This window comes from Nicotiana sylvestris, chromosome 3, assembly GCF_000393655.2.
Source record: "Nicotiana sylvestris chromosome 3, ASM39365v2, whole genome shotgun sequence".
Classification (NCBI taxonomy): domain Eukaryota; kingdom Viridiplantae; phylum Streptophyta; class Magnoliopsida; order Solanales; family Solanaceae; genus Nicotiana; species Nicotiana sylvestris.
Genome location: NC_091059.1, coordinates 96,643,396 through 96,658,760, shown reverse-complemented (window position 1 = coordinate 96,658,760; position 15,365 = coordinate 96,643,396).

The following is a 15,365-nucleotide window of genomic DNA, read 5'->3' as shown; positions in this document are numbered from 1 at the left end:
CAAAGCCTAATTCCCAAATTTAAGAATGCGCACAAACCTCCAAATTCGATGCCAAATGACTCGAAACTAGACAAACATTACATAAACTAATCAATTTAAACTTAAACATTCATATTTCCACTATTGAAGTGATTACCCAACCCAAATTGTAAGATTCCTAAAATTCACCCCAGGCCCACATGCTCGGATTTCGAAAATTTTCGAAGAAAGTTGTTACCCATAACCTTAGGAACATAAATATATGAGTTTTACTAAGTTTCATAATCAATTTCTTGGTCAAGTCTCGTTTTTATCCAAAACCTAGGTTTCCTCTAAACCCTTGATTTTTACTAATTTTTACATGTTAATCTACCCATAATCTAAGTATTCAACTGACATTTGGTAGGAATTACTTACCTCCAAAAGCTAGGTCGAAATCCCCTCCTTAAAAGCTCTCCAATCGCCTAAGTGTGGAAGAAAATGAGTCCAAAATGGCTAAGTCCCGTAGTAAATGAAGGTTCCGCCTTCTACGATCTCTGCACCTGCAGAGGGACTTCTGCTTCTGCGGGACCGCTTTTGCGGTAAAAGGCCCGCTTCTGCATAGGAGCACAAGGCTAGCTGGTTTCACTTCTGCGGACGGGGTCCCGCTTCTGCGGCTAAAAGGCTGCTTCTGCGATCACTTCCAACGCACCTGCGCTTTCGCAGGTGCGGTCCCTCTTCTGCATCTACGGTTACTGGGAAGCCCATGCTAGACCGCTACTGTGATGCTTGACCCGCACCTGCGAGCTCGCACCTGAAGTTAACCAACCGCAGGTGCGATTATGACAGATCTGGTGCATTCAGCTGTGGTTCCAAATTCCCAACTTGGTCCGAGCCTCGTCCGATTGGCATTCAAGACCCCCGGGGCCCTGCCCGAACACACCAACATGTTTGGAATCATAAAACAGACTCGCTCGAACTCTTGGAATGCCCGAAACAACATTAGAACTAAGAATCACACCCTAAAACCAATTGAATCAAACTTATGAACTTCAAGTTCTTCACTTTACTTCCAATGCGTTGAAACGTACTTATGCTACTCGGAATGACACCAAATTTTGCATGCAATTCTTAAATGACATTACAGAACTATTCTCGGTCTCGGAATTCCATTTGGACTTCGATATCACCAAAACCCGCTCCAAACCAAATTTAAAGAATTTCTAAAACCTTCAAGAACTAACTTTCACTATTAGGTGCCAAACAATCCGAACTCTTCGAAATCCCAAACTATCCATCCCCACAAGTTATAAATAAGTAAAAGCATGTACAGGAAGTCTTATTTAGAGGAACGGGGTTCTAGAAAGAAAAATGACTGATCAGGTCGTTACATTCTCCACCTCTTAATTAAACGTTTGTCCTCGAACGGGTTTAGATTCATACCTGAAGTGCTAAATAAGTTTGGATATCTGCTTCGCATGTCCTCCTTGGACTCCCAGGTTTCCTCCTCGACTGTTGACCCCTCCACTGAACTTTTAACGCAGAAATCCTCTTGGATCTCAACTGGCGATCCCGTCTAGCAACAATGGCAATTGTCTTCTCGTCATAACCCAGGCTCTCATCTAACTAAATAGTGCTGAAGTCTAACACATGCGGCAGGTTGGCGTGGTACTCCAGAGCATAGACATGTGAAAAACTAGAAGAACTCCTGATAGGCTGGGAGATAAATCAAGCTCATAAGCAACTTCCACAACTCACCTCAACACCTCAAATGGGCCTATAAACCTGGGGCTCAACTTTCCTTTCTTCTCGAACCTCATAATACCCTTCATCGACGAGACTTTCAAGAGAACCTTATCGCCTATGATAAATGATACATCTCGCGCCTTCTAATCCACATAACTTTTCTGTTTGGACTATGCCATGCGAAGCCGTCTAAATCAACTTCACCTTTTCCAAGGAATCCTTCACCAAATCAGTACCATATAACTTAGCCTTGTCGGGCTCAAACCACCTGATGGAAAAACGACAACGCTGACCATACAAAGCCTCAAATGGAGCTATCTCGATGCTGGACTAATAACTGTTATTCTAAGCAAACTCGGCCAAAGGCAAGAACTGATCCCACTACCCTCTAAAGTCAATCACACATGCTCTAAGCATGTCCATACGAACTGTCCGCTCAAACTGCTCGTCATTCTATAGATGAAATGTTGTGTTGAGCTCTACCCGGGTCCCTAACTCACGCTGTACGGCTCTCCGGAAATGTGAAGTGAACTGAGGTCCTCTATCTGATATGATGGAAACAGGCACACCGTGTAAACGAACTATCTCCCAAATATAAATCTAGGCCAACTTCTCTGAAGTATAGGTAGTGACAACCAGAATGAAGTGTGTGGACTTGGTCAACCTGTCGACAATGATCCAAACTACATCAAACTTCCGCAATGTTCGTGGCAATCTAACTACAAAGTCCATATTAATGTGCTCCCACTTCCAGTCAGGTATAGTCATCTGCTGAAGTAGGCCACCTATCCTCTGGTGCTCATACTTGACCTGCTGGCAATTTAGGCACCTAGCTATATGCTCTACTATGTCTTTCTTCATCCGCCACCACCAATAATGCTATCTCTTGTAGCGATACATCTTCATAGCACCTAAATGAATAGAATACCGAGAACAGTGTGCCTCCTCTAGAATCCTCTCCCTCAAACCATTAGGAACACATAGATGACCCTGGAGTCATAGAACACCATCCTCACCAATAGACACCTCCTTGGCACCACCCTGTAGTACCGTCTCTCGGAGGACTGCCAAGTGAGGATCATCAAATTGTCGAGCCTTGATCTGCTCCAATAGTGAAGACTGGGCAGCAACACATGCAAGAACTCGGCTGGGCTCGGAAATGTCCAACCTCACAAGTTTGTTAGCCAAGGACTGATTGTCCAAGCTAATGGCCTCTCCTCTACTAAAATGAATGCCAAGCTACCCATACTCTCTGCCTTCCTGCTTAAGGAATCCGCGACCACATTTGCCTTGCCTAGATGATAAAGAACGGTGATTTCATAATCCTTCAATAACTCAAGCCATCTACACTGCCTCAAATTGAGATCCCTTTCTTGAACAATTGCTGTAGGCTACGATGATCTGCGTAAACGTCACATGAAACCCCGTACAGATAATGCCTCCAGATCTTAAGAGCATGAACAATCGGGGCTAACTCTAGATCATGCGCATGGTAATTATTTTCATGAATCTTCAGCTGACGTGAAGTATATGTAATAACTCGCCCCTCTTGCATCAATGCACAACCCAAGCCAATGCGTGAAGCATCGCAATACATCATATACATCCCCGAACTGGAAGGCAACACTAGAACCAGTGATGTAGTCAAAGTTGTCTTGAACTTCTGAAAGCTCGCCTCACAATCATCGGACCAACAGAACGGAGCATCCTTTTGGGTCAATCTAGCCAGAGGTACCGCAAAGGATGAAAATCACTGCACAAACTGGCGATAATTACTTGCCAACCCCAGGAAACTCCTGATCTCGGTCACCGAAGTGGGACATGGCCAACACTAAACTGCCTCAATCTTCTTGGGATCTACCTTAATACCCTCTCCTAATACGACATGCCCCAAAAATGCCACAGACTCTAGCCAAAACTCACACTTAGAGAACTTAGCATATAGTTTCTGTTCTCGCAATGTCTGAAGCACCATTCTCAAATGCTGCTTCTGCTCCCCCAGGCTACGTGAGTAAATCAAGATGTCATCAATGTATAAAATAACAAAGGAATAAATATAAGGCCTGAACACTTTGTTCATCAAATCCATGAATGTCTTTGCAGCATTAGTCAAGCCGAAGGACATCACTAGAAACTCATAATGGCCATATCTAGTACGAAAAGCAGTATTTGGGGCATCCGAGTCCTGAATCTTCAGCTGATGATACCCTGATCTCAAGTCAATCTTAGAGAACACCCTAGCACCCTACAACTAGTCAAATAAATCATCAATGTGCAGTAACGGGTATTTGTTCTTTATTGTAACTTTGTTCAACTGGCGGTAATCAATACACATCCGCATAGTCCCATCTTTCTTCTTCACAAATAACACTGGTGCACCCCAAGGGATACACTTTGTCTCACAAACCCCTTTGCTAACAACTCCTCAAACTGCTCTTTCAACTCCTTCAACTCTTTCGGAGCCATGTGGTACGATGCGATAGATATAGGCTGGGTACTTGCAGCCAAATCAATACAGAAATAAATATCATGATCTAGTGGCATTCCTAGAAGGTCAGAAGGAAATACGTCAGGAAGCTCCCGGACTACTGGCACTAAATCAATCGTCGGAGACTCTATGGTGGTGTCCCAAACATAGGCTAGATACGTCAAACAACATTTCTCGACCATATGTCGATCCTTCAGAGAAGAGATGAGCCGAATCGTTGTACTAACGGGCTGGGTGCCACTTCTATAACCCTGCTTCCGCGGCTAAAAGGCCGCTTCTGCGGTCACTGCCAATGCACCTGCGCTTTCGCAGGTGCGGTCCTTCTTCCGTATCTGTGGTGACTGGGAAACCCATGTTGGGCCGCTTCTACGATGCTTGGCCCACACCTGTGGTTGACCAACCACAAGTGCGGTTATGACAGATCTGGTGCATTCATCTGTGGTTCCAAATTTCTAACTTGGTCCGAGCCTCATCCGATTGGCACTCAGGGCCCCCGAGGCCCCGCCCGAACATACCAACAAGTTTGGAATCATAAAACGTACTCGCCTGAACTCTCAGAATGCCTGAAACAACATTAGAACTAAGAATCACACCCTAAAACCAATTGAATTGAACTTATGAAATTCTAGTTTTTCAATTTACTTCCAATGCCCCAAAACTTATGCTACTCGGAATGACACCAAATTTTGTGTGCAAGTCTTAAATGACATTACGAAACTATTACCAATCTCAAAATTCTGTTTGGACGTCGATATGACCAAAACCCGCTCCAAACCAAATTTAAAAAAACTTCTAAAACCTTCAAAAACTAATTTTCACTATTAGGCAACAAAATGCTCATGGGTCATCCAAAACCCAATCCGAACATACGCCCAAGTCCGAAATCATCATACGAACCTATTGGTACTGTCAAATTCCGATTCTGAGGTCGTTTACTCAAAATATTTACCGAAGTAAAACTTGGCCTTTTAAGCCAATCTTAAGGAACCAAGTGTTCCGATTATAATCCGAACTCTTCCAAATCCCGAAATAGCTTAATCTTAAGGAACTAGCTTATTCAAGAGAACGGGGTTCTAGAAAGAAAAATGACCGGTCGAGTCGCTACATTTATTATTCAAATTAGTTTCTTACAATTTATATTTATGGTATGAAGTTGTTATGGCTTTATTCGGACCGTTAGGAGTTGGATAATTTAGGGAAAGGCTTACTAGTGGATATAGTTAGCGTGTTTCGAGGTAATTGACTTGACTAACCTTGTATGGGGGAATTTTCCTTAGGATTGGTGTTGTTTGTGATGACTGTGATTTATGAAAGTTATGTACGCAAGGGGACGAGTGTGTTCCCGGGCTAAATGTGGAAATTTACCGGTTTTGGCTACGTAGATTCCTTTTATGCCGTAATTGAGTTATCTTAATATGTTATCCACATCATCATTCGTATACTTTGACATGCTCTACTTGTCTTATCTCTTACTTGCTAATTGCTCTACATGTTTAGTTGAAGTTCTTGTTTCCTTTATTCTGTATCCGTTATTTAACTGTTGAACTCCTTAATTGAAGTTGTCATTCTTGGAATATCTTGTTGTTGAAATTGGTATTAAGTTATAAAGGCCATGATTCCCATTGAGGTAAAGTGTTAAGTTGTGAAATACTGTTGTGTTGAGTTATTCACCTCCGATTGTTATTGTTGAGACTCCTGTGTACATTGTGGTTGAGTCATGGGCTCTTTATTGTGAAACACTGTTATTGCTGATTTCTTTGGCAAGTTATGATATTGGGCACTTGAGGTACAATTTGCGATATGTTGTGATATTGATACAAAATACATAAGTACATAACCCACATTTCATGTCTACGGAGCCTCTAGGGATACAAAAGAGTGTTACAATACTTGCTGGTTACAAGGCTCCGGCTATACCTTACACAAATACCAAAATAAGATTTCCGGGAGGAAAAGCGACATGAGCCACGCAGGGCCCCGAGAGGAAAAAAGGGATCACCAATACAGCTGACGGAAAGTGAAGGAGTGCTATTGTTGGTGGACTGGAGTACCTGCTAACCTACAATCATAACACGAATGTAGCGGCCCCGGCAAAAGGGACGTCAGTACATTTGAATTGTACTGGTATGTATGAACAAACTTTACCCCAAGTAAAATCAAGAAATACACAGGTAACAAACAGTAATAGAATCAACAATCCAATGCACATGAAAGGAACAACCAAATCCAAACAAGTTCCACAATCTCTCCTTTTCCCCTTTCAACATTATTTCATCACATTCAATGGTTTCACAACTTTCACATATTTTCATTTCAATAGTGATTTCGATCACTTTTCCACCCTTATTACCTCGGCCACCCTTATCACCACAACCCACACCTTATAACTTCGTGTTGCGGCGCGCAACCCGATCCCATCGGACAATCAAATTTCACACGACAACAACAATAATTCACAAAGAATTTTCATAACATCAATACCATTTCCATCATATGCAACAACCCATATACAATGTAAGTCACAACGATAATTGCCCGCGACAAGTCACGTATGATATTACCACAGTTGTTTCAATTGCATCAATTACGATTTATTTCCATCATTTGTTACACAGTTCTTACCACATGAACACATTCACACACACATACTTGGTTTGTTGCCATTTACTTACACCATTATATCGCGAGACTTAACCAACAACATTCAAAGCATATTAATCACAAGAATCATCATTTCAAGGAAGTACAAGTTCATATCAACAATTCATAAATTTGGGCCCAAGACACCATAGATGTCACCAAGCAGTAATTCATGTACAAGGTGTTGTCATAATCGTTCGACTCGTTTACGTCATTTCATAATACCATCTTTCATTACTTACCATGCAGGGTTTTAGCCATTATATACATTCCCACATTTGGACACATTAACGTTCTTTCATTCGTTAACACATACTCCCATATCGTCATCCTCAAGCATTTACAAGCTTAGCACATAATAAGGTAGGCACATCAAATCACTTTTCACAATCACATATAACACGGTGGTGTGGAAATCAACTAAGACAATCAATACACATATTTTCATACAAGGTAAACATACCGTATGCTCGTCACAACAAGGGGATTCTACAAGAGTTAAAGTTAGCCATACATACCTCAAAGAGCTTTTCCTTAAGTTACTACAACGTTCCGGAAATTCTAGCAATGCCAATCTACTTCGAGACATAACAAAATTGAACACATATTAGGAAGATATTCATAATTCTAGCTCATTCGAGCATTTTATCAAATACCATATATGCGTTAAATCTTTATGGTCCTTTGTTAGAGGATTTCATCAACCCACAACCCATACTTTACCATCTTTAGCTCAACAACGTTTCTACAACCTTTGACAACACATGCAAGAAAGATAACAACTCCAATACCACAAAACATTCTTTATAATTACCCATCTTTAGCTAGATTTGAAATTAAAGATTAGGGTATAGAACCTCAAGGATGAAGGCCTAGTGTGGTTTTCCTTGTTAATCCTTTAAGATTTGAGCAAGAGTTGTAGAAGAATTGATGAGGGATACTTTCTCACTCTAGGGCACTCTCTCACTCTAAAAATATCTGATTTTTGCTCAAGAAATGGTCCCTTGAATCTATTTAACGAAATGAGGTCGTTTTATAACAAACACCCCGATTTGCACAGCCGCACCGCATGGGGCGCCGCATGGGGCGGTGTGGTAATGAAAAATGTGTTTAGAAACGAAACTGGAGGTGCTCTGATAATTTACACAGCGCCGCATGGGGCGGTGCGGTAGTGTAAAATTCTGCGCTGCTTTTGGTAATTTGGTCATAACGTTTGGTAGGATTGTCCGAATGACGAACGGTTTGAAGCGTTAGAAACTAGACTCAAAGACCGTTTATTTGATAGTTTGTGAATCACACAAATCCTTATATAACTGGAGATATGATTGTACAAAGTGAGATCTTGTGCGCACTCATTTGCAACTTTCGTCTCTTATGAAATTTTCCAACTTGGCTTAGACTTAGGCCTCTCCTTAGACCTCAATTCACTTCTACTATTACTTATACACTTATTAACATATCCAATTGGTATCCATAATCTCCTTAATCCTCATTTTCATGCAAGATAAAATATTTGGCCTACCTTGGCACCACGAAATCTTAAATTACTAAGCAAAATTTTCTGGGGCTTTACACTAGTAGGGGAACTACTAGAAGCCATGCAGTGTGATAAGGTGGACTAAAATGCGGGATGCTATTTCGGGTAAATAATTTTCAAAAGTTAATGCAATGCTTTCATGGTGATATAAGGAAAGTGTGTGGATTACTTTTGTGATTTGAGACTACGCGGCAGTACCTCGGTAGCGCCTCTTGTTGGTATTTCTCTATTACTTCACTTGTATTTGGTTGTTTGTTTCCTTGTCTTAACGTTTCCTTGTTTTCTTCTGTGATACATTATTTGCCTTGATTCTGTGTAGTTAATTTTGCATATTCCATAGTTGTTTCATTTCTATTGTTAATATTATTGCATCGTTAAATTATTCGACCTCTTTTTTATTTATTCCAGTAGGGTCTTGTCCTGACATCGTCAATACTCTAACGAGGTTAGGCTTGACACTTACTGGGTACTATAGCGGTATACTCATGCTATATTTCTGCACATCATTTTATGCAGATCCAGGTACCTCCTACCAGCCCAGATATTAGCGAGAGTGCAACTACGAAGACTTCATGGTATACCTGCCCCCGTCCGCAGGCCTCGGAGTCCCCCTCTACCTAGATCGCAATTTCATTGTCCTTTTTTTTATAGACACTGAAGTATAGAGATATTTAGTATCACTCCATAGAGCTTGCAACTTATATTTCATCGGGTTTTGGGATATATATATATATATATATATATATATATTGAGTTGTGGAGATTTTCTTTATATTAGTTGTTGAGTTTTGAGGCTTTAATTATTGTTCAGCTATTTCCACATGTTTGTTAGGCTTACCTAGTCTTCGAAATTAGGTGTCGTCACGACATCCTACGGAGGGAAATTGGGATCGTGACATTAAGATAGAGACATTAAAACAAGCTTCCAGGCATGATAAGAGTCGTGAAGGTACTAAATTTAGGGCCTCATACAATAATTAGTTGAGATAAAATTTATGTTAACTCTTATGTTTAACATTTGCACACATGGTATGACAAATGTGCTACAATATTTTCTCCTTTTCCCCGGAATGTATGTCTTTATGTCATAAGATAATTCTGAACAGATGATATTCAGACACCATATGCATCTGAACTAAGTTCCTCAATCTGCTCAATAAACACAAACTCACATCTAGCTTCTCAAGGTAAATTAGGTAAGTAGTATTTTCACCAATACAATACTATAATAACCCTTTGTCATTACTTGTCGGATGCTAAAGATATTTAAATCATGTGCTCTCAAATTTTTCGTATGATAATTTACTTAAGATCTCGTCCCATCTCCCACCAACACTAAATTGATGGAGGTGGTCACCTTGTGAGAAGATTACCTTTATCTACCCGGTATACCTTTCAATAATACCAAAACATTCCACATATGAATGTACAATAAACGTTCAAATAACTATGTAAATTAAATTTATTTTGATTTTCAAAATATAAACATGAACGTTGGGAAAAACAAATCAAAAACCAATGATCTATATTAAATCTCACACGATCCTTGATATCTTGCATGAACAAAAAACATATCTCTAGGAATCGGCTGAGTCAATGGATCTATAACCATTTAAGCAGATATACTTTATGTTCTTCTTTGCGTGTAATTATGCCTTATATAAAATTGACTTTAATATCAATGTGTTTGGCTTTAAAATAATATTTAAGGTCCTTGATGCTTAAAATAGTAGCTTGACTGTCACAAAGATTGTCAGTAGATCAGTACAAATTACAATGCCAACAAAGGATTCAACGTCCCTTTTTAACTAAACAACTGCTTGCACTACTAAGAGGAGAGCCACAAACTCAGCTTCCAACATGGAGGAAAGCTACACATGATTGCTTTTCATTTGCTCTATATATGGCGCCATTATATAACAAAAAACACATTCTGAGGTGGACTAAATCTTGTCTATATCTCCCCCACAATAAGCAGCAACGTATCTCCTTAGTTTGAATGTGCTAGGACTATGTTGATTTATATTTATTTACAAGCTAATTACGACACTTATATTAAGTCTAGTAAACGTATCTTGCATTGATGAATACAATATTTGAATAGATTGTATCATTTCTTGTCATTTCATGATATCACGCACCAACAATATGAAGAATAAACTTGATATATTAAAAAAAATGATACGGGGTAGAGTCATAATTTTAAAATGATAGGATAAAAGTATAAAATAAAATTATTTAATAGTAATGAAAGGCGAGATGAGAGAAAAAGATAAGGTAACGACACGATCATACCAAATCAGTCGTTACATAAAGTGGCACATTTTGTCGTTACGTAACAATGGGTATAACGATACGATACAATAAAATTTAAGTAACAATTAAAACAAATATCATATTTAATGTAACAATATGATACAATACAATAGGTAACAATCATCCAAACAAGTTGTAAATTATACACTTTTAACTTCCTACAAGCTTGGCCATATTGCTACTCCCTGTGTTTTAATTAATGTGACGTGGTTTGATTAGTCACGAGTTTAAGAAAAAATAAAACTTAGTCTTAAGTCTTAAAAGCTTAAACAAAAAAAAAATTATGGGGCCTTTAATTTATGTAGTTATGTAATGACACGGCCGGTTGTTTTGAGTATTTTAGCCCTGATCTCCTATTTATTTCCTCCTCTATTTTATATTATGGCTATTTGATTCGCCAGGATGTTTCGTTTTGGTTTCGGGTAAGTTTCGGAGTGAAATGGGACACATACTCCCTAAGTCGGAGGCTTAAGTTGAAAGAGTTGACCATATTTTGACTTTTATATAGATGACTCCGGAATAAATTTATGACTGTTCCACTAGATTTGTATGGTAATTTTGGTCTTAGGATCATGATTGGATATTGATTTCGAGGTCCGTAGGTCATTTCGGCTTGAATTGAAAAAAGTTAGAAAGTTGAAGGTTTGGAAAGCTGAGGAGTTTGACTGGGAGTTGACTTTATTGATATCCGGGTCAGATTTCGACTGCAAAAGTCAGAATAGGTCCGTCATGTCATTTATAACTTGTGTGCATAATTTAAGATCAATCGAATATGATTTGGAATAATTTGGCATTAGTTTTGGGAAGTGGGAAATTTATAGTTTCAATAGGAATCAATGGTGTTTTATGTGATTTACGAGTAGATCCGTTATGTATTTTGGAACTTGTTGGTATATTCGGACGGTATCCTGTAGGCCCCAGGTATGATTTGGATTGAATTTGGAACAAGTTGAGACTTGTGTGATTGCAGAAGCTTGGCAGTGTATGGTGCAATTGCACCTGCACACCTAGGGCCGCAGGTGCGACATCGTAGAAACAATGCTCGAGCCGCATAAGCGGCGCTCGAGCCGTCGAAGCGAATTGTGGCCTGCCCAGCTGGGACCGCAGATACAGTCAGAATCCCGCAGAAGCGAACTTGTAGGAGCTAGTGAGGAAGCGTAGAAGCGGAAATGGTTGGCCAAGCCAAGGGTCACATAAACGGAACCCCTTCTGTAGTCGCAAGAGTGCAGATATGCATATGCTCCACAGGAGCGGATGCGCAGGTGCACAATTTGGTCCGTAGAAGCATAATATCCCGTTCTTAAGTTGGTACTGCACCTGCGATAGATTTTCCGCAGATGCGATCCCATCCCCACAGAAGCGAGATCATTAGGCAGAAAAGGCCTAGTTCGAGGGTTTGAAGTTCATTTTCATATATTTGACCTAAAGAACTCGGTTTGTGATTATTTTCTAGGTTTCTTCACTGAAATCATTGGGATAAGATATTCTAACTTGGTTTTGGTTATATTATACGAATTTATTGTTATTTTCATTATTTAATTAGTTATTTGAGTTGGTAATTTGGAGAAAAATTGTGAATTCTTCTTAGAATAAATTTTGGGGATTTGAAAGGCGATTTGAAGTCGGATTTCAGTAATTCTTATATGGTTGGACTCGTTATCAAATGGGTATTCAGATTTTATAATTTTGGTCAGGTTTCGAGGTGCGAACCCGAGGTTGACATTTTATTTCTCTTTAAAGCTCGTAACTTTATTGTTCGAAATAGCTTTCTGTGGTTTATATTTATGGTATGAAGTTGTTTTATCAAGATTTGAGCCATTTGGAGTTGTATAATTAAGGGAAGGGCTTTCTAGTGAATTGGGGTTTTGGGGTTGAAACACGTGCGGTGAGATAAGGTAGGCTTGGTACACGTGTTGCTAGTAGGGAAACTACTTGAAGCTACACAGTGTGATAAGGTGGGCTAAAACGGGGAAAGCTATTTCGGAAAAAATAATTTTCAAAACTAAATGCAAGGCTCCCGCAGTAACATAAGGAAAGATTGTAAATTGTTTTGTGATTTGAGATTACGAGGCTGTACTTCGATAGTGGCTTTTGTTGATACTTTTCTATTACTTCACTTATGTTTTGATTGGCTTTTTCCTTAGCATATCATTCCTTGTTTCCTTCCATGATGCATTATTTGCCTTAGTTTAGTGTAGCTAACCTTGGTATATTTCCATATGGTTTCATTTCATTGTTATTATTATTACACTACCATACACTTGTTCAATTTTTCTTATTTATTTCAGTAGGGCCTTGACCTGACCTCGTCACTACTCTACCGAGGTAAGGCTTGATACTTACTTGGTATCGTTGTGGTGTACTTATGCTATGCTTCTGCACAATTTTTGTGCAGATCCAGGTACCTCCTACTAGTCCAGGTATTAGTGACACGAGCGCAGCTTTGGAGACTTCAAAGTATACCTACTGGCATCCGCAGGCCTCGAAGTTACCCTCTATCTATTTCTATATCTTCTCCTTTTGTTAGATACAATTGTATAGGGATGATTATGACAGTGTTGTAGAGCTTGTGACACGTTATCACCAGCTTTTGGGAAATTTTGTATATGCTGAGTTGTAGAGTTTTCTTTATAATAGTTATTGAGCATTTGAGAGTTTATTCATTATTTCCGTTATTTTTTGCAAATTTGTTAGGCTCTAGGTTCATAGGTGTTATGAGTCACAAGCTAGTTTAGTAGAGTCTCGCAGATTAGTATCGAGACGTCTGTACTTATCTTTGAGAGGCTATGGAACGGTTACGAAAAGCTTTACTTCAAGATTTCCTTATCGTGCAAATTAGTTGATTTCGAAATTCTAAATCTCCGTCTTTCTATTCTCTCACAAATGGGGAAAAAACACACAGCTAGGTCAGATGATCAAACACTTGCCCCATGCTATAGCTAAGAGAGGCTGAGGCAGGGCAGAAGCCGGGGATGGGCACGTGGTGCAGCCAAATCACCTACCTGAGTTGTGACAAAGGAGCCGCCAATAGCTCTAGTTAGGGGGAAGGCATTTGAGACGCCTGTTACTACACCTGCACTCCAAGAGACCCTCGCCTAGTTTTTTAGCATGTTTAGCACTCTAACTTAGGCGCGGTTGATTCCACTTTCTCTTGCCACATCTCAGGCCAGGGGAGGAGCACAGACTCTCGCTGCCTGTACCCCAGAGTAGCAGGTCCAGGTTGACCAGGTCTCAGAGATTATACCAATGCAGTTGGTTGTCCCAATTCAGCAAAAGGTTAGGGCAGCAACATCTGAGGGGGAGCAGCTCAGGCTCGAGAGGTACAAGAAGTAACACCCTCCTACTTTCAAAGGTTTACCTTTAGAGGATACATAGGGGTTTCTTAAGGAGTGCCACCGTATCCTATATACTATGGATATTATGGAGTCGAGTAGGGTTGGTTTCATTACATTCCAGCTTAAGGGAGCGGCTTATCAGTGGTGGCGGGCGTATGAGTTGGATAGCCCGACAGAGGCAGCTTCACTCACCTGGGCTCAGTTCTCAGAGATGTTCATGAGAGAGTTTGTTCCCCAAAGTCTTCAGGATGCATGGTGTGCAAAGTTTGAGTAGTTGCGCCATGGTGCTATATGACCGTATCAGAGTATGTAGTCCGATTTAGCGAGTTGTCCGGACATGCACCTACATTAGTTTCAACTGTTAAAGAGTGAGTCCGTTAATTTATTGAGGGGCTCAACCTAGGTATTGGATTCACCATGGCCCGATAGTTGGAGACTGATACCCCATACCAATAGGTTGTGGAGATTGCTCGAAGAATAGATGGTATGTGGAGTCGGGAGAGAGAGGAGAGGGAGGCTAAGAGGCCTCAAGATTCTAGCACGTATAGTAGTGCCCGTGCCCCAGTTACAGCCCATCATGGTAGAGGTTATGTGAGCCATCTGGTTCATTTAGCACTTCCATCTTCCAGTGGTACTTCGGCTACTCCCAAGTATCAGGTTACGCATTATGCACCGTCACTGTCAAGTACACCTTTTGCATGAGGTGCTTTCAGTGATCAATCCAACCGACTAGGCCCGAGAAAGTTTTAGTGGCCACATCCTCCGAGAGCTTGTTTTGAGTGTTGTGATACTCGTCACAGGGTGAGGGACTGCCCCGAACTTAGGAAGGGTGCACCTCCATAGACTACTCATGCCCCACACATTCCACAAGGTCCTAAGGCTTCTCAGGCCGTAGTTACTGCTTCAGTTGCTATTCCACATGCACAGCCAGCTAGAGGTGGAGGTCGAGCAGATAGGGGTCGCCTTAGAAGGCGAGGCCAGGCTAGGTGTTATGCTCTTCCAACTAGGACGGAGGTAGTTGCATCACACTCAATCATCACAAGTATTGTTCCAGTTTGCCATAAAGATGCATCAGTATTATTTGATCCAGGCTCCACTTATCATATGTATCATCTTACTTTGCTCCGTATTTGGGTATATCTGGAGATTCTTTGAGTTCTCCTACTTATGTGTCCATGCATATGGGAGATTCTATTATTGTTGACCGTGTGTATCAGTCGTGTTTAGTTGTTCATGTCGGTTTTGAGACCAGAGCTGATCTATCGTTGCTCAATATGGTATATTTTGATGTTATTTTGGGCATGGACTGGTTGTCGCCCTATCATGCTATTCTTGATTGTTGCAC